The 19,283-nt window shown below is 40.6% G+C and overlaps 1 protein-coding gene across 8 annotated transcripts in view; it reads right to left on the reverse strand.

Moving 5' to 3' along the window:
- ADGRA1 (adhesion G protein-coupled receptor A1) overlaps window positions 1-19,283 on the reverse strand; it is an 873,110-nt gene that overhangs the window by 572,597 nt on the left and 281,230 nt on the right. For 3 of the 8 annotated variants that reach the window (XM_033941641.1, XM_033941642.1, XM_033941644.1), the window contains one exon: window positions 18,996-19,133. The exons of the other annotated variants lie outside the window; for them this stretch is intronic. The gene's annotated coding sequence lies outside the window, so the exon portion shown is untranslated. The remainder of the gene's footprint in view (window positions 1-18,995; window positions 19,134-19,283) is intronic. 8 annotated transcript variants of the gene reach the window in all.

Here is a 19,283-nt window from a genome sequence, read left to right on the forward strand (position 1 = left end):
TGTCTTGGGCCCTCTCCTTTTCTCCATATATACCAACTCCATCAGTGCACTGATCTTTGCCCATGGCTTTCAATATCATCTCTATGCTGATGCTCCAAGATCCACCTCTCCACACCAGATATCTCTACAGGAATTCAGGCCCAAGTCTTAGCCTGCCTGTCCAACATTGCCGCCTGGCTGTCTCACTACCACCTAAAACTGAATATGGCTAAGATCGAGCTCCTTATCTTTCTTCCTAAACCTCCCTCCCCCCCATTCTCTATTTCTGTGGACAACACTCTTCTCCCTGTCCTGTCAGCTCACAACTTCAGGGTCACCTTTGACTCCTCTCTCTCCTTCTCAACTCAGATCCCACAAACTGCTAAAGCCTATCACTTCTTCCTCTATAATTTTATCAAAATCCAACCTCTCCTTTCTGAGCATACTACCAAAACCCTTATCCACGCTCTCATCACATTTCACTGAGACTACTGCAACTTGCTTATCTCAGGTTTTCTGCTCAACCATCCCTTCCCCCTTCAATGTATCCAAAATTCTGCTGGACAACTTATATTCTGCCAGAGCCGCTATGCTCCCATTACCCCTCTCCTGAAGTCACTTCATTGGCTCCCATCCATTTTTGTGAACAATTCAACCTCCACTTACTGACTTGCAAATACATCCACTCTGAAGCCCCCAAATATCTCTCCTCGCTCATCTCTCCCTATGCTCTTCCCCCCTGTTCATCGTATAGATCCTTCTCATCCATACCCTTCTCGTCCATTGCTAACTTCAGACTCTGTACTTTCTATCTTGCTGTGCCATATGATGAAACAGACTTCCTGAGTCAATATGTCAAGCTCTATCTGTAGCAGTATTCAAAGCCAAGCTAAAAGCCTATTTTTTGAGGCTGCTTTCAACTTCTAACTCCCACTCACCATATGATACCTATGTCCATTCTACCATTGTCTCTGCAAGAAACTCTCCAACCCTATGTGCCTTGTCTGTCCAAATTAGATTGTAAGCTTTTCTGACCCTGCTGACCAGCTGCCGCTTTGGGTAAGGAAGGAAGGAAGGACAGGAGAGTGTTCACGGCTCAGGACTGCTGCCTATTTCTGTTGCTTCAGGGCTGGAGGGAGGGAGGGGCATTGAGGTTCAGGACCACTGCTGCACTGCTGCTTTGGGGTGGGAAGGGGAGTGGTTGATGGCTCAGGACCGCTGCTACTTCTACTGTTTTAGGGCCTGAGGGAGGGAGGGGGGGGGGGTTCGTAGTTCAGGACCGCTGCCGCTGTTACTTTGGGGGACTTTTTTTTCCGGTGATTTTTTTGCTGTTTGGGTGAGAGTGCTGGTTGATTGAATACCGGTTTATTGAGATTTTACTTTACGTAGATGAAAATAAACAATATGGCAGATTTTAGTAGCAGAGTAATTCTCACATCCGCATGTGCTTTGCACCATTACAAAATATTTCGATCTGGCATCCTTTAGATTACTTGTCCAGTCTCTTATACTAAGGGCTCCTTTTACTAAGCTGCGCTAGCGTTTTTAGCTCACACTTAGCACAGGATGCATTACCGCGCATTGCCAGACGTGCTAGATGCTAATGCCAGCATTGAGCTTGTGTTAGTTCTTGGTGCGTAGCATAGGGTTAATGCATGCAATGCAGCATGCGCTAAAAACGTTAGCGCACCTTAATAAAAAGAGTCCCAAGTATCCTTGACTACTGTAACATAATATATTTGGGATCCTTCAAGAGAAACAAAAAAAAGATTGCGCATCATCTAGCACTCAGCCATCCAGCTCATTTTTGGATTAAAAAAAAACAGACCATGTCAGTCAATACTAAAGACAGTTACATTGGCTGTCAGTGGAGGCTAGAGTTATTTTCAAATTTGCTTGTATTTGTTTCAAAACCTTATCAGGCTTGGCTCCAAATTACATTTTCTCACATTTTGAGTTGGCTCGCACTACAAGATGTACTCGCAGCTCTCATCTATTTGCATTCCCCACTTTAAAATCTTGTCATTACAAGAGATTCCTGGACAGGTCATTTGCATATCAAGCTGATAAAATGAATACTTGGCTAAGTGAGACAATCTCAAAGGTTTTTCCCTATCAATCTTTTAGGAAAGCTGTAAAGACTTGTCTTTTTGACAAATTTGTTACTTCCTAATGCTTTCTGCTGCTGGTTATTTATAATTTTCTGTTTTGTGACTTGTACTTCACTTGCTGTCAGTTGGCTCTTCATTGTGAACTGCTTAGAACTTGTCGTGGTATTGTGGTATACAAAAATAAAGTTATTATTATTATTAGAGTTACCAGATTTTCAAAATGGAAAATCTGAATCCATGGCCCCACCCCCAGGCCCGCCCCAAGCCCCACCCCCCTCAACCTGCACGAGCAATGAGCAATGCCGGACAGCATTCGCGCAGTGCGCTGGTGTGACACAATGACATCACGTGCCTGCGTGTGACATCACCGTGTTGCATCCACGCATGCGCGAATGCCATCCCGACGTTGCTCGTTGCCAGAAGCTTTTCAAAACTCAGATAAAGTGCCGGATTTTAAAAAGCCATCTGGATCCCTGGGGAAATCCAGACGTCTGGTAACCCTATCTCTAACTTACTAGCAGGGTGACTCCCACACTCACTGTCTGTGTATGTGTGCCCTTTGCTCTACCTACCTCTCTCAGTTTCTTTTATTTATTTAGATTTCTATCCCGTTCTCCCAGAAGCTCAGAACGGGTTACAAGTAGACATTCACAATCGTTTGAAAACAGACTAGTCATGACAACAAATAGGTTACAGTAGACAATAACAGAGCTTATTCTAGAGACCAGATTGGTCATAGCGAAGAGTACTAGAAGTATATTGAGGAGGCAGTTTTTAATGGCCCGATTGGCGGAAGAGGAAGGTCTTTACTGCTCTGCGGAAGATCATTAGTGAATCTAGCGACCTGATCTGTGTGGCTAGTTGATTCCATAGCTGAGGTAGGAAATGGCTGTAGGATCTTTTGTATGCCATACTCACACTGATGTTTGTCTTATGCTGTACAGTCCACACTTGAAATACAGCTTCAATTTTTTTTTAACTCACACAAACTGATACCTCTATTATTTGCTTTATTTCTAAGGTTGATAGTATTACATTTTCAAACGTTTTAACTCTCTTAGCCTTTGGCGAACAAGCCACCCTATTTTCCTGAAACCAAGGAAATAAATGAATAGAAAATGGTAGTGGGTTTTGTTTTTAGTTTTCTGACGATATCAGCAGCCATGAGATTTGGAAGAAGCAAGGCTGAGATAGGCATGTGTGGCTGCTTGTCAGAAAGTTACAAAATAATAAATCTCCCCAAACCCTCAAAAAACAGGGTGAGGGGAAAAGACAGCACGAACCCTAGAAAACTAAAGTAAATGAACGGGAAGCCCTCAGTCACACAGCTCGCTATGGGGACGAACCCCTAATGCACCAGCTGTCACTAATATACACCCAAATGGGTGCTATCTGTGAAACATCCCCAGGCTCACCCGTAAGTGATTTTAAATATAACTAGTGCACAAACGTGTGCTAATAGTGACTAGTGACAAAACAGCAAATTAAGCAAATGAATAAGGTAAGAACTGTCTCTGCCTCTCATCCGAGGGTGCAAGAGCAGCCCAAAACAACTAAGCAGACACAGTTAATAAACAATCTGTTGGAGGTACTTAGCTCTCCGTAACGACGAGAAATTAGCCAGCAAATTGAAACTCTTCCTACCTTGTTACCTTAATTTGCTGTTTTGTCACTAGTCACTATAAGCACATGTCTGTGCACTAGTTATATTTAAAATCATTTGCGGGTGAGCCCGGGGATGTTTCACAGATAGCACCCCTTTGGGTGTATATTAGTGACAGCTGGTGCATTAGGGGTTCGTCCCCATAGTGAGCTGTGTGACTGAGGGCTTCCCGTTCACTTACTTTAGTTTTCTAGGCTTCGTGCTGTCTCTTCCCCTCACCCTGTTTTTTGAGGGTTTGGGGAGATTTTTTTATTTTGTTGTATTTTACTTCTCCCAAGTTTTGGGTTTCCTCTGGCTGTCAGAAAGTTACAACATGATTGATGAAATGGCTTGTGTTTCATTCCTGTCCCTTCACAAAATGGCTCTGCAGTGCCTGATTAAGGAGATAAATAGGCCGTTTTCTTAGCCCCATAAACTGTAATGGAAGTGAGAATAAATTAAGACAAATGGTTTTTGGGATCATGTGGCCACTTGGTTAGTGTAAAAGAACCAAAGAGAAAATGCTCTTATTCATCATGGTTTGTTTTTTGTTTGTTTTAAATCAAGAATTTTAAAATAAATGTACATCCCTATGGTTTAACTCAGGGGTCTCAAAGTCCTTCCTTGAGGGCCGCAATCCAGTCGGTTTTTTCAGGATCTCCTCAATGAATATGCAATGAAAGCAGTCCATACACATAGATCTTATGCATATTCATTGGGGAAATCCTGAAAAAACCGACTGGATTGCGGCCCTCAAGGAGGGACTTTGAGATCCCTGGTTTAACTGGATCAACTGATAATTTACTTATCCCCCTTTTATGAAGCTGCATTAGCGTTTTTTTATTGCCAACCACAGCGGTAAAAGCTCCAATGCTCATAGAATTACTATGAGTGTCGGAACTTTTACCGCATTAGCTGGTGATAAAGAATGCTAATGCGGCTTCATAAAAGGTGGTGGTGGTGAGGGGAGGTGGGGCAGTTAATGAAGAATTATATTATTTCTATTTAAATGAAACAATGGAAGCTCAGTGTGAAAATTCCCAACAGTGACACAGTTTGGGGGAGTGACAGTGTTCAGAGACCAGGAAACAACTATGGCTGGAAATGAAATACTGTAGTTATAATTTTGAACTTCTTATATTCGTAAACATCGTAAATCTCAGAATGTTATAACAGAATAAATCGTACTCACTTTGAAGGATACTGTCTTTAAACTTACTTCAGAGTAAAATTCTTATGCACTGCATTAGCTTGTATAACTTGGGAATACAAAAAACACTTAGCAGAAAATTGACATATGTGTTTATAATCATCTGTTATCATCTGTCACTAAGGGTTTCAAAGAATGAACTAAAAGAATATTGTTGAAGAGGGAATGGAAGGGAGTGACTCTCAAGTGATCTAGCCATCCTGACTTCTCTGTAGTGTGTTCATCACAATGTCTAGATAGGGCCTTAAAGCTCTTCACTCAAAACAAAACTGGTGAACTCATATGACCCGTTAAGGTTCACAGTGCTGTTGTGTCTCACACATTTGAATATCTATTGTCATCTTTGGCAAAAATAACTATGTCAATGGCATTGAAAATCTTTGTCCCCTGGCGACCCATATTCTTTAGCCTTTGTATAATTAAAGGCAGGTTTATTATGTCAAAGTATGCTCATGTATGTTAGAAACATGTCTTAACCTTCCTTTCCCTCTTTGTGTTGTTCTCTCCTCTTCCTCCTTCTCTTCCTCCCTTCTTCTAGTTGAACTCCATGAAACCTGTTTTGGGTTTTTTTTTTTAAAGCAAAGGATGAAAGAACTAGAAGGACCCACTAGCCTTGGGATGAGGGGAGCCCCACCCCCCAAAAGGAACTTGTAATTGTGTCTAGGCAGGGAGCAAAGTTGGGTCTCCCACCAAAATTGCTTTATTTATGGTTGAACCTTTGAATACTGACTCTACCAGACCAACCATAACAACAAATGTGATGATCCTGACAAACATGTCAATCTTTTCAAAATTGTCTCTATAGAAGTCATTAAAGAACATCTGGATTTTGTACATCGTAAGATATAAAAGCAATGCTATTAATAATACTACTGATTATTTTTCTTTATCAGCTTCAATTATCATAAAATTTCCTAAAAACAAACAAAATATACTATGGGAATTTACAAAGCCCTCCAAAAGTCATTGCACCTTTTCACAATCTGTTGCCCAAACAATACAATTCAAAATGCATTAAAGTAAGAATTTGTTTCACTGGTCTGTCTAAACAATATACATTATTCTATAATTGTAAAAGAGCAATTATAGAAATATTGAACAGGTAACTAAGAATAAAGAAATCAAAGGGCTCGATTTGCAATATGATTTATATGGACGGAAGAGGCTGCTGCCTTGGTTAAATCACAGTGAGTGCTGGATTGGGGCAAATCTGGGACAATCAGGGTGGTCCTGGTAGTTACGTAGACACTGGCAATATTCAGTGCCAGTGCCTAGTTAGCAATGCAGGATGACACTGACTATCAGCTAGCGAGGGTAGGTATCCAAGGCAGTGGTGCCCCGTGCCCTCCTCTCCAATCCCCTACACCTTTCCCACCCTCCCCCGCATGCCATACTTCCCCATCATACTTCTTTAAATCTTCACCAGCATGAGCAGCTTCTCCGGCCTGCTGCTCGTGCTGGCGTTGGCTTCCCCTCTTACATCACTTCCTGGCCCCGTGACCCGGAAGTGATTACAGATGGGAGCCAGGCCAGCGCGAGCAGCAGGCCGGAGAAGTTGCTTGAACTGGTGAAGATTTAAAGAGGGGGTGGGGAGAGAGAGGCGCAAGCATGGTTTGGGGGGGAGGGGTCAGAGAGGTTCTGGTGCCCCACCAAGATGGTGCCCGAATATCCAGATAGCATTGAATATCCAGGTCTAACTTAGTCAGTGTTGGTCAGTGTGTTTCTATTGGCAGCTAAATATTGACCAGAAAAAGTCTTGTCTTCATATCCTTAGTTATAGCAAATACAAATTAGCTCTATTTAAAAAAAAATAATAATAAATTTTCTTTACGAAGGCACATAAGATAAATAGAGCCCACCTGCATGTAATCACAGTGGTTAAATTAATCCAACTACTCTTGGATGAAGAATCAAGCTGTTTCTATTGTATGAAGTGAATCTGAAGCAAAGTTATAAACATGCCAAGCATGGAACTGTTGTAACAACTCCAGGATAAAGTTACTTAAAGGTGCAGATTGGGGAAGGCTATAACATGATGTCAACGTGATTGAATATGGCACACCAAGGCACTACCTTACTCAAATAATCCCTCCAAGCTTAGTAACCCTTGGTTAAAGAAACTGATGAGGAAGATCACCGTGAGACCTAGGATTACTTTGAAAAAAACTGCAGAGGTCTCTGTCTGAGACTGGGGAAATGTTGACTGTTCAACAATTTCAAGATTATTCCACAAATATGGCCTATATGGGAAGGTGGCAAGAAAGCTGCTGTGGCTGAAGAAAAGCCCTGTGACATTGGCTCATAGTATTTGTAAAGAATCATTTAGGGCCAGATTCTGTAATGAGTGCTTAAAAAAGATGGGTGGCTATTGCATGTCAGTCACCCTTAGGTACCCATTACAAAATCAAGCTTAGAGGCGCCTAACTTAAACTTAGGCATCTGTAATATAAGCCAGGGTTTTAAAGGTCTACATTATAGATGCCTAAGTCCTATACAGAATTGTGCTTTAGCGGCACCTGTCTTTCTCCTACTTTGGTGTTAGGCATCATTAGGCTCCATACAATAAGCATCTATCTTTTGTAGAATTGCACCTAAGAAGATAGGCGCCTATCTCCCAATTAATCTTTATTTTTTTCAATTATGAGCTTATTAAAGTTAGGTACCTCTCTTTAGGCACCTCTTTAGAATTTCTCCCTTAGTGGATGCTGCATGCATATGGGAGCAGGTTTTGTGGGCTGATGAATCCAAAGCACCTGTAGAACCTTTTGGTCTTGATACTATGACATAAAACAAATGCACCGTCCTTAAAGTAAAGCATGGTGGTGGCAGCATTATGTTGAAGGGATGCTTTGCAGCAAGGGGGGGCAGGAAAGCATGTGAAAATAAAAGAAAATATGGACTTACAGACTGTCATCAAGTAAGATGGGAGTCACGCCTTCCTCCTGCCTTTTTAAATAATCCATAGTCACATCCTGATAATGAAAGTTGTCTGATTGGTTCTCTGAAAATGCAGCTCGCTCTGATTGGTCCCCTAAAACCATTTAACCCAATAATTTTCATTCTGTGATGCCATTTGATAGGGATCTTGGGTACATTACTAAGTCTATCTGTCTTCTGACCTTTGCTTGTCTTCTACTTCCGAATCTGTGCCACCAGCCTTGACTAGTATCTAATGCCTGACTATGATTCTGTCTGTTGACCTAGCTTGTCCAATCAGGTTCCTAATCCTTATTTCTGTGCTCCTCTAGCCTCCTATCATCTGGTAACTGGTAACTAGCACTAACACAAAGAGTAACACCGTGGGCTTATATTTTAAGGCCTGCTGAGTAATTGAAGGCTAAGCCCAAAGGTATGTGCAGCTGTTATAGGTGAACATTCAACCTAGGCCAAGGGATCCATTGTGTTGTCGTCCTTCATGATAAATGGTGCAAATTACAGACAGATACCAGAAGATAATCTGTTCCACTCTTTGATAGACCTGAGAATGGGAAGAAGATTCATTTTTCATTAGGATAATGATCCTCAGCGCAAAGTAAAAACAAGAAGAAAGTGAACGTCCTTTAATTACTAAGTCTTAGCCCACACTTAGATCCAATAGAAAATGTGTGCAAGTCCACAGACGATCCTCAGACAATTTTAAAAAGCTTGAACTATTCCAGCAAGAAGAACAGGTAAACACCCCACAACGCAAAGTTTGAAGGAATTTAATTTTAAATGGCATGACTGTAAAAAAAAAAAAAAAAGGCTTCCACAAAGTACTGAGTGAAGGAGTGTGAAGATTCATATACACAGTATGTAAGACAAAACATGTTGAAATTTATTTATTGTGTGGCTAGTGATTGGTTTTAACTACACGCACTGTCATCAAGGATCACTGTTGATTATCAATAAACATACAGTATGAAAGAAAATTATATGTTTGTGTGAGTTGTCTCTCAAGAGCAAGAACTTTTTGTTTGAAAAAGCTAAAGGTTAAACAAGTTTTACAGAAGACTCATACATCTGTCACATCTTAGGCTGCTCTCTTCCTAATGCACTTAGGAGGAACAAAAATATAATTCTGCCTAACTGGAGACCATATTTATTGCAGGCACAATTCAGTCCTTTGACTTTTAGGTCAGTCTTTGGTAATTTCCAGAGTACTTTGGTGGAAACTGCCACAATAATACACTTGGAGTAGATATATGACTAAATCTAAGCATGGGGAAAAAAAACCCAAGCAGCTGAGAATAAGAATAAACCTGCCTGAATCACGCTGGCGGAAAAGAAAAGAGGATACACAAATGAAAGCCCTGAGAAGCAATATAAGAGAAAAGAGTACTGAATTCTAGCCACCAGCCAAGTGGTCACACTCTGAAGCTTAGTAAAAAGGATAAGCAGAAAGGAAACAAGTAGAAGGGGGAGAAAAAAATTAGGAAAAGAGGACCTGAGGAAGACAAAGCGCTCCTTTTACTAAGCTTCGCTAGCGGTTTTAGCGCATGTGCTAGACGCTAATGCCAGCATTAAGCTGGCATTAGTTCTTGGTATGTAGCATGGAGTTAGCGCACGTGGCAATGCAGCACACACTAAAAACGCTAGTGTACCTTAGTAAAAGGAGTCCAAAGAATTTAATGTAATAAGGCATTTATAAATTGTTTATGTCTCAATGAATCTAAGCAGTGTACAAGCTAACACTAATACAATATAATGAGACAGAGAATGTGGTTGTGATGGGGAGAAATTGACAGTGAAAAAGGAGATGACCATCTTGGGGGTGTGCTTGGTTAGCTGTTTGACAATGGGAAAGCAAATTTTGAAAACGATTAGGGTAGACTAAAACCATTATTGCCAGCGTCTGATTTTCATAATGTGGTTCAAGCTTTGATATTGAGTAGAGTAGATTATTGGAATTCATTGTACGTGGGAGTTGCTAAAGGGAAATTGAAGGCACTGCAGATGCTGATTAGTTCAGCTGCTAGATTGATCACAGGGGTTCCCAGGAGCTCGCATATATCTCCGATTTTGAAACCGTTACACTGGCTGCCTATTCATCAAAGAGTACATTTTAAGATCGTTGCAATTATCCATCAGATAATGTACCACATTGCTCCAAGGGTACTAAAAGAGTTGTTTGAAATTTATCAACCGAAAAGAAATCAAAGGTCTGACAACAGTATGAAATTGACTTTAGAGGAGAGGATGCCTATCATTCATGTTAAATTTAGAGCATCAATGATGTCAGTAACAGGTGTCAAACTTCGGAATGCTCTGCCAGGCATACTGCGTTTTTGTGTTGGAAAGATCAATTTTAAGAAAATGTTGAAAACGCAGCTCTTTGTTAATGCTTTTTTATAAAGTGCACCTACTTTTATTTTTCTTGTAAGATATAGTGCCAATGAATTTCTGGGTTTTAACTTTTTACAGTTTTATTGATAAGATGTTTGTCTATTGTGTGTTCATATTTATGCAATTAAAGGGTAATCAGTATATTACGTGTGTAACCAATATGTGAACCACATAGTTTTATGCGGTATATAAATTTTTTAAATAAATAAATAATACAATAGATTATATATACAGTAATATAAAACAAAAACAAAAATTACAACCAAATTAAAAAGTTTGTCAGTCACGAAAAGTAAAACAATAAATATCCTTTACTGATACATACTAAATTATGAATAATAAACAGCATTACAAGTCTGCTAGTAAATATGTTCTCAATTTAAAGTCATTAAAAATTATCATAAAGGGCTCCTTTTATCAATCAGCGGTAGAGCGTTTTACCATGGGCCAGCAAGGTAAATGCTCCAGTGCTTATAGAAATTGAAAGAGCGTTGGAGCATTAACCTTGCCAGCCTACAGTAAAACGCTCTACCGCTGCTTGATAAAAGGAGCCCCAAATCATGTTTTCAATCTCTTCCTACCTATGAGTCGCCAGCTGAAATTTGATTGGAAAATTGTTCCTCATTTAAGGTGCATTCCCTAATAACAAGCAATTCCTTGCAATTTAATATGGCATTTAATGTCAGCATGTACACTGCTTAGATTCATTGAGACATAAGCAATTTATAAATTCCATGTTAAATTGCACTTTTGCAGAGAGTTATTAGTCTAAGTTCTAAATATTAACAAAGGAGCGCTTAAATAAGCTTCATTTGGACATGCTCAGGCATTCTGTGGTAACTCTGAAATATACGTGCATGTTAAAAAAAAATTTCATATTTTTTTAGGGGGCAAATCATAGGTGGAGGGTGGGCAGAAATATCACGTGAGTACTTACCACCTACAAAATGGGTAGCGGTAAGTGTATAGGCAGTTATTATTATTTTTTTTTTAATAACTGTATGTTAATGGTATAGATCCATGGTGAGGCCCCACCTGGAATACTGTGTGCAATTCTGGAGGCCGCATTAACCCATGGCACGGCACCCAGTTACCTAAATAACCGTTTTCATTACTACCACCCACCAAGAAAAAGGAGAACACAGAACCTCTTCACCTATCCACCACTCAACGGTACCTGTCGTAAGAAACTCTATGACAACCTCCTGGGGACACAGGCAGCCAAAATAGACTCTGACATCTCTAAATTACTGACCAAAACAACAGACATAAAAGAGTTCCGCAAAGAAATAAAAACACTACTGTTCAAAAAATATCTCCCATCACTCTAACCACCGCCCAATGAGTTCCCATTCAACGACTTCGGAATCACTCATCCATATTATCTCTTTGTCTGTGATCAAGAATGTACTGTAACTCTCCTACACTACACCCGACTTAACTGATCGAGTTGACATATATTACCTCTGCAAAATGCATTATCTTCTGCTATATGTACTATCTTCTGTAATAAGTAATATCTTCTGTGAAATTGTAATATCATAACTCTTCACAGTTCCTGTAACTTACTCCTATCCTGAAATGTAATTCTACTGGAATGTCCCAGATATTTTCTATATTGTAATCCGCCTAGAACCGCAAGGCACAGGCGGAATAGAAATCCGTAATGTAATGTAATGTAATGTAATTACCGTAAGGACTGCTGAGACTGGAGTCGGTCCAGAGAATGGCCACCCGGAAGGTCTCGGGACTCAAGGATCTCCCGTACGAGGAACGGCTGGATAAGTTGCGGCTGTACTCACTCGAGGAACGCAGAGAGAGGGGTGACATGATCGAGACATTCAAGTATCTCACGGGCCGCATCGAGGTGGAAGAAGATATCTTCTTTTTCAAGGGTCCCGCGGCAACAAGGAGGCATCCGTGGAAAATCAGGGGCGGGAAACTGCACAGGGACACCAGGAAATTCTTTTTCACTGAAAGGATGGTTGATCGCTGAAATAGTCTTCCACTTCAGGTTATTGAGGCCAGCAGCATGCCTGATTTTAAGGCCAAATGGGATAGACACGTGGGATCTATTCACAGAGAAAGGTAGGGGAGGGTCATTGGGGTGGGCAGACTAGATGGACCGTGGCCCTTATCTGCCGTCTATTTCTATGTTTCTATGATGCACTAAGGCCACTGTTTGCTGCAGTTTAGTAAAAGGACCCCAAAGAGATCTTAATGTTTAAGATTAGGGATAGATTGTCATTTGCAATGCCATATCCCATGTTACTGCATGTCATTAAAACCCCCAAATGAGCAGAAAAAAACCATGACAATTTGTGTTTGTTTTTTTGCCAATAACAGTATGAACTCTTTTGAAAAAGGGTACATAAGAACATAAGAGTTGCCAGTGGCATAGTAAGGGTGAGCAATGCCTGGGTTGGTGATGCCCCTCCCCCGCCCTGTTCCCCGCTCCTCCATTCCGCGCATGCACACCCCCTACCCTTTCCCCATGCCTTTTTAACTTCTCTGGCGTGAGCAGCATGCACACATCAGTGTCGGCTCGCCCTTTGACATTGCTTCCTAGGCATGGGTCCCAGAAGTGACATCAGAGAGAGCGCCAATGCCGATACGGGAAGTAACCTTGCGCTAGGAAAATAAAAAAGGTATGGGGGAAGGCAAGGGGTGTACATGCGTGGCAAGAAGTAGAGGGGGAGGAGAGGAGGAGGGTTGCTGCACCCTTAACATGGAGGTACAAATCATTTGTATGCAAATGCAACCAATCAATCGTTCAGTGAGCAATTGACATATGCACAGAGCCCTAACAGTAATGACAGGGGAAGCAGCCTTCTGTCACTGCTGTTAGGGCTTCTTCTTTTTTTTTTTTTAATGGCACAGATGTTGTATGTGTGTTACACATGCACAATCAGTTCCATTTTTTAAAAAGAGAAAAAAGCCCCCCCCCCATGCAGGCACCCCCAGCCACCATCCCCCCAAACTCCCCAAAAATGGCAGGATTCCCAATCCCTCTTATCATGCAGTACACCCCCACAACATGCCCCCCTCCCGCGCCAGGCACTGCTCCCTGAATCCAAGTACAATGGAAGAAGGGATGCCCACTCTCTCCTGCCACTGGATGCCTCCCTCCCCCACCCGTGCCTCCCCATACCTGTTTAAAACATTGGAAGCAGGAAGCCCACTCTCTGGCTCCTGCTTCAGGGCCCACCTGTCTAAATGACGGGCTTTCCCCTCCCTGGTGCATCATGTCATACACAGGGAGGGGGTCAAAGGCCCTCACTGGTTCAGATACCTAAGGCTCCTCCCAAGGGGTGAGACCTTAGGCATCTTAGTCAATCAGGCCTTAGGCACCTCTCTTTGAAAAAAAAAAAAGAAAAAAACCAGGCAGACAAATCACTTTTTAAGATCATTAAAACCACATTTGGAATAGCCAAACAATGTTAGTGCATCAATCGTTTGGCTATTTCCATAGGGTTTTAGCTAATTTGCATGGCCAGATCGGAAAATGGGTTGAGGGGAAAAACACATGGTGGGCCGTTTTGTGCATTGGGTCAGTAACACTGATTGTCACTAAAGCTGTGAAAACAGGTTTAGCGATGATTGCTTTACTTTTGTGCATCTAGCCCCATGTGTCAACTATCATACATGCATCAACCACTCCACATATGTGAATAGAATGAACATGGATATGCTATTGGATAAAAAGAGTACATACTCTTATGGAATGAATGTGCCATTTTTCCAAATAGGGACCACTTTTTTGAAAAAGTTCATACTACGAATATAACTTTGCTCCAATGATCACGCAAAAATGATTAAAATAAACATTTTCAGAAATTACATGGGAAATGACACAAAAAAATTTCCAGACTGCCCATCTCTAGTAGATATGAGTATCTGTCATAGAGTTAACAAAATATATGGGACCTTTTCCTAATTCTCCAGTCACTAGGAGGGATGGGAATGTATGTTAGAGCCTTCATAAGAACATAAGAACTGCCATCTCTGGATCAGACCTTCGGTCCATCAAGTCCGGTGATCCGCACACGCGGAGGCCCAGTCAGGTGTACACTTGGCGTAATTTTAGTCACCCATATCCCTCTATGCCTCTCTTAAGGAGATGTGCATCTAGTTTGCTTTTAAATCCTAGAACGGTGGATTCCGCAATAACCTCCTCTGGGAGAGCATTCCAGGTGTCCACACTCTTTGCGTGAAGCAAAACTTCCTGATATTTGTCCTGGACTTGTCCCCCCTTAGCTTCAGTCCATGTCCTCTTGTCCATGTCACATTGGACATTGTAAATAATTTTTTTTCCTGCTCTATTTTGTCGATTCCTTTCAGTATTTTGAAAGTCTCGATCATATCCCCTCGCAGTCTCCTTTTCTCAAGGGCGAACAATCTCAATCTCTTAAGTCGTTCCTCATATTCCAAGTTCTCCATACCTTTTATTAGCTTCGTTGCTCATCTCTGCACCCTCTCCATCAGTATTATATCCTTCTTTAGTTAGTCATTTGTAAACTTACTGGATGGCTCCAAGTAAGGATGCATAGCTTAAGCTAACCCTGGGGATATTTCCACCAAATGAATGGCAAGTGAAATCTGGACTGTCAAATCCAGACTTACATTATCTTGGGCTATCTTCTTAACCCAGCCACTAATAATAATAATAACAACTTTATTTTTGTATACCGCCATACCCAGAAGAGTTCTAGGCGGTTCACATCAATTAAACAGATACAAGTGGTTTACATCAGTTGGGCAGGGTTACAAGCGGTTCAATATCAAATTGATCAAAGTTGCCAGGGGGGGTGAGGGAGAGGAAGTAGAGGGGAGAGGATTATTTAGTTAGGAAGGGGCATTAGGATCCTGGTCTTGGAAGAGGCGGGTTTTGAGTAGTTTTCTAATGTATTTATTTTTAAAAATTCTATACCGTTTTATTCCAAAATGGTTTACAATAAAGTTACATATATAACCAGGTGAGATTAGAATGAAATGGAACTGGGTAGGCAGGGTTGTCTAAGCAAGCTTTGGGAACTTAATTTTATGTTGGGCAGCACAGGATATAGGCAGACAACTAACCCTGAGATGGTTGTCTCATCCATGGTTGTCAGCACCTGGTGCTCAACAAGGAATATGGATCCTTCTTTCTTTTATAGGTCCATTGTAGAGACCTCAACCAGTAGATCCACCAATCCTGTCCATTAACTACTTTAATTAAATGCTTGTGAAACTAACTAGAAGTAGATACAGTATTTTCCATCTTTAGTCCAAACAACAAAACACTTCAAACTAGTGCTGCTACATAACCAAAAGCTGTTCGCCTAGTGGTGGACATATGTTTATTTTAAAAATTTATATACTACATACAACCTATGCGGTTTACATAGAAACATACATAAAAGTTTGACAATGTAAATATAATTATCATAAAACCTAGTTCTACATATCATTATAAATAACATCGGAATGTATAAACGCGAATCAATAAATCATTACGAAGCTTCACATCATAGCTTCAAATATATTGCATTACATAAATGAGTTTACAAACAACTGCGTCTTCAATAATTTCTTAAAGCCTGATCTAGATACACATAACCGCAAGGCTCCAGTCCAAATGTTCCAAAGTTTCACACCCCCTACAGACAACATAGCATCTCTAATCCTAGAGTGTGTAATTGACCTATTCCTACTGGCATTTAATTTCATACTTGTTTCAGACCACAACTTTCTACGTGGGCGATAATGGGAGAAGCATGCACTACTGTCAATATTTTGTATTGTACTCTGTGCTGAATTGGTAACCAATGTTGAAGACAGAATTGTTAACAGATTGAGATTCAATTAACTCAAACGGTATGCAGGACATAGGGGATGACAAGGTCAAATAAATGCAGAGTAACTCTTGAGTTTAGTACTTGGAAGACAAAGATTAAAATTTTAAATTTTGTAACCATAAAATTGGCAACCAGTGATGGATTTCCAAGAGTGGTGTCACAGGGTCATATTTCTTGGAGTGGCATAATACTTTTATGGCTTTGTTCTGAATTAATTGAATTCTAGTTAAGTCAATCTTTGTCAGTCTGTGCCCAAGGGCATTTCCATAGTTAATGTGAATGATCACAAATGCATGAAATAATATGAATAAATCTTTTGCCTCTAAATACACAGGAAGCTTCCTAGTTCATATGCACAGAGATTTATTTATGTTGCCTAGGGGCTTCAGAATTCCTGCAACTGCTTCTTCAGTCCTGTGCTTAGCTCCCCATTATATTTCCCATCTAATTTGGACAATAAGGCATTGGCTTAAATTGGCTTAAACAAAACTTAAATGACCTCATAACTGGAGTCAACTTTGATGGCAGTTCCAGAGGTTGGGAAGTAAGACCAGTGCTGGACAGACTGCTCTGTTCTGTGCCCCAAAATTGGCAGAGAGAGAGAAAGATTAAGTATGCTAGTGTTTATTCATGAAGAAGTGAAACCTTGGTAGGGTGCCAGATACAACTCAGACCACCTTGTTGGGAATACTGGATGAACCGTGCAGGTCTTTATCTGCCAACACTTACTATCCCCCTCTGCTACGAAACTGTGATAGCAGTTTCTAGTGTAGAGAGCCGCCCAACGCTCATTGAGTTCCTATGAGCATCGGGAGCAGCGCAGGCCATTCAGTGCGGCTCCCCAAACTAGAAACTGCTATCGCAGTTTTGTGGAAGAGGGGGTTATGTTACTATGGCTTGTCTATATAATACTGAGTAGAGTAGAATGGGTAGATGTGAATCACTTGTTTACGCCTTCCAAAAATACTAGGGGCTCCTTTTACGAAGGTGCGATAGGGCTTTAACGCGCGGAATAGCTCGTGCTACATTGCTGTGTACACTAGACTTTAACACCAGCATTGAGCTGGTGTTAGTTCTAGAAGCGTAGTGCATGGTGTAGCGTGCAGTAATTTCCTGCGTGCGCTAAAAACGAGAGCGTACCTTAGTAAAAGAAGCCCTAGGACTAGGGGGCATGTAATAAAGCTATCAAGTAATAGATTTTAAATCAAGCAGAGAAAAATATTTCTTCACTCAACATGTAAATTACACTCTAGAATTTGTTGCCATAAAATGTGGTAAAAGCAGCTAGCTTAGCAGAATTTAAAAAGGTTTGGATAATTTCTAAAAAGTCCATAAGCTGTTATTAATATGGACATGGGAAAATCAACAGCTTATCATACATCTGTTTTACTCTTTGGGATCTTGGAAAGCACCAATGGCTTCATGGATTGGAACAACAAAATTCTTTTCAGTAACTGACCCAACATGAGCCGTGTTTTGGTACACATGGCTGTGTCAGGAGTCTGTTTAAAAAAATAACATATAAATGAATGAAGACAGGTTAAACATATGAGCATAATGAAAATACTATTAGAAAAAAATAATTATAAAGGTGGCAAATGTATGTAAATTAAGGTATTGTAACACAAAATAATTGATCATCACTAATCATTAATATTGTGTGACTAAACTAAAGATGGACAAAACAATAGGGCCAGAGGGTGTATATCTGAGGCAGGGATCTCAAAGTCCCTCCTCGAGGGCCGCAATCCAGTCAGATTTTCAGGATTTCCCCAATGAATATGCATGAGATCTATGTGAATGCACTGCTTTCAATGCATATTCATTGCGGAAATCCTGAAAACCTGTCTGGATTGCGGCCCTCAAGGAGAGACTTTGAGACCCCTGAGGGTACTGAAAGAACTTAGAGAAGATTTGGCAGCTCTACTGGCTGACCTTTTCAATACTTCTCTAGAGTAGGCAGTGGTGCCAGAGGACTGAAAAAGGGCAGATGTGGTCCTTCTCTAGAAAAGTAGAACTAAGGAAGAAGTAGGGAACTACAGGTCAGTAAGTCTGACTTCTGTGATAAGTAAATTAATGGAAATACTTTTAAAACAGAGAATAGTGGCCTTTCTGGAATCCAATGGATTACAGGACCCGAGGCAAAATGGATTCACTAGAGGCAGGTCTATAAGGCATAAATGTGCAAGAGATGAGTCTCTTTCATTTGAAAGTAAGCTCCAGAATGAGAAGGCAAAGGATAAAATTAAGAGGTGTTAGGCTGAGAAGTAATTTAAGGAAATATTTTTTTACAGAACGGGTAGTAGATGTGTGGAGTAGTCTCCTAGTAGAAATGGTGGAGAAAAAGACTGTGTCTGAATTCATGAAAGTGTGAGATAGGCATGTGGGATCTAATAGGGAGAGGAGGAGATAGTGGTTGCTGCAGATGGGCAGACTTGCTAGGCCATTTGGTCTTTATGTGCCATTATGTTTCTATGACTAAAAGTACAAATTTATGTATTTCTCATCACCTTTTTTATTAAGTTTTTTTCTAATAGTGTTTTCATTATGCTCATATGTTTAACCTGTATTTCTTCATATTTTTAAATTATTATTTTATACAGACCCCTAACATAGGCATTTATGTGGGGTCAGGTAATAAATACAATTTCATTATCCCATTCAATGAGGCTCTGGTGTTTTTCTTCTCCTTATGTTTGAGGTGTACTTTGGTTCTCTCTCTTCATTGACTCTTTGTGATATTGCCAGGTACTTGTGACCTGAGCTGGCCACTGTTGGAAACAGGATACTGGGCTTGATGAACCTTCGGTCTGTCCCAGTATGTCAGCTCTTATGTTCTTATGAGTGAAAAGGGGCAAACTTATGGTGGTTGGTAAAAAGTATTAATTTACAACAGGGCATCCAACTCCTCCTCCTCTTCAGCACTATCACCCACTTCTTTTCTAAGGATTTAGAAAGCCACATGGACTGCAGGCACCAATTAAGTAAATAATAATTCATGCTCAGTTTTACCAAAATCCTTCTGAAATCTGTGAACATAAACATAAAAATCAACTTATAGACCGTATAACCGTGAAGATCTAGGCGGTTTACAAAAGATTAACTTGTAATTACAAATAGAACAGTGAAGAAATTTTAATTACCCCAAAATCTAGAATATAGATGGGTCTTCAAATGTC

Source organism: Geotrypetes seraphini, chromosome 4, assembly GCF_902459505.1.
Source record: "Geotrypetes seraphini chromosome 4, aGeoSer1.1, whole genome shotgun sequence".
NCBI lineage: Eukaryota > Metazoa > Chordata > Amphibia > Gymnophiona > Dermophiidae > Geotrypetes > Geotrypetes seraphini.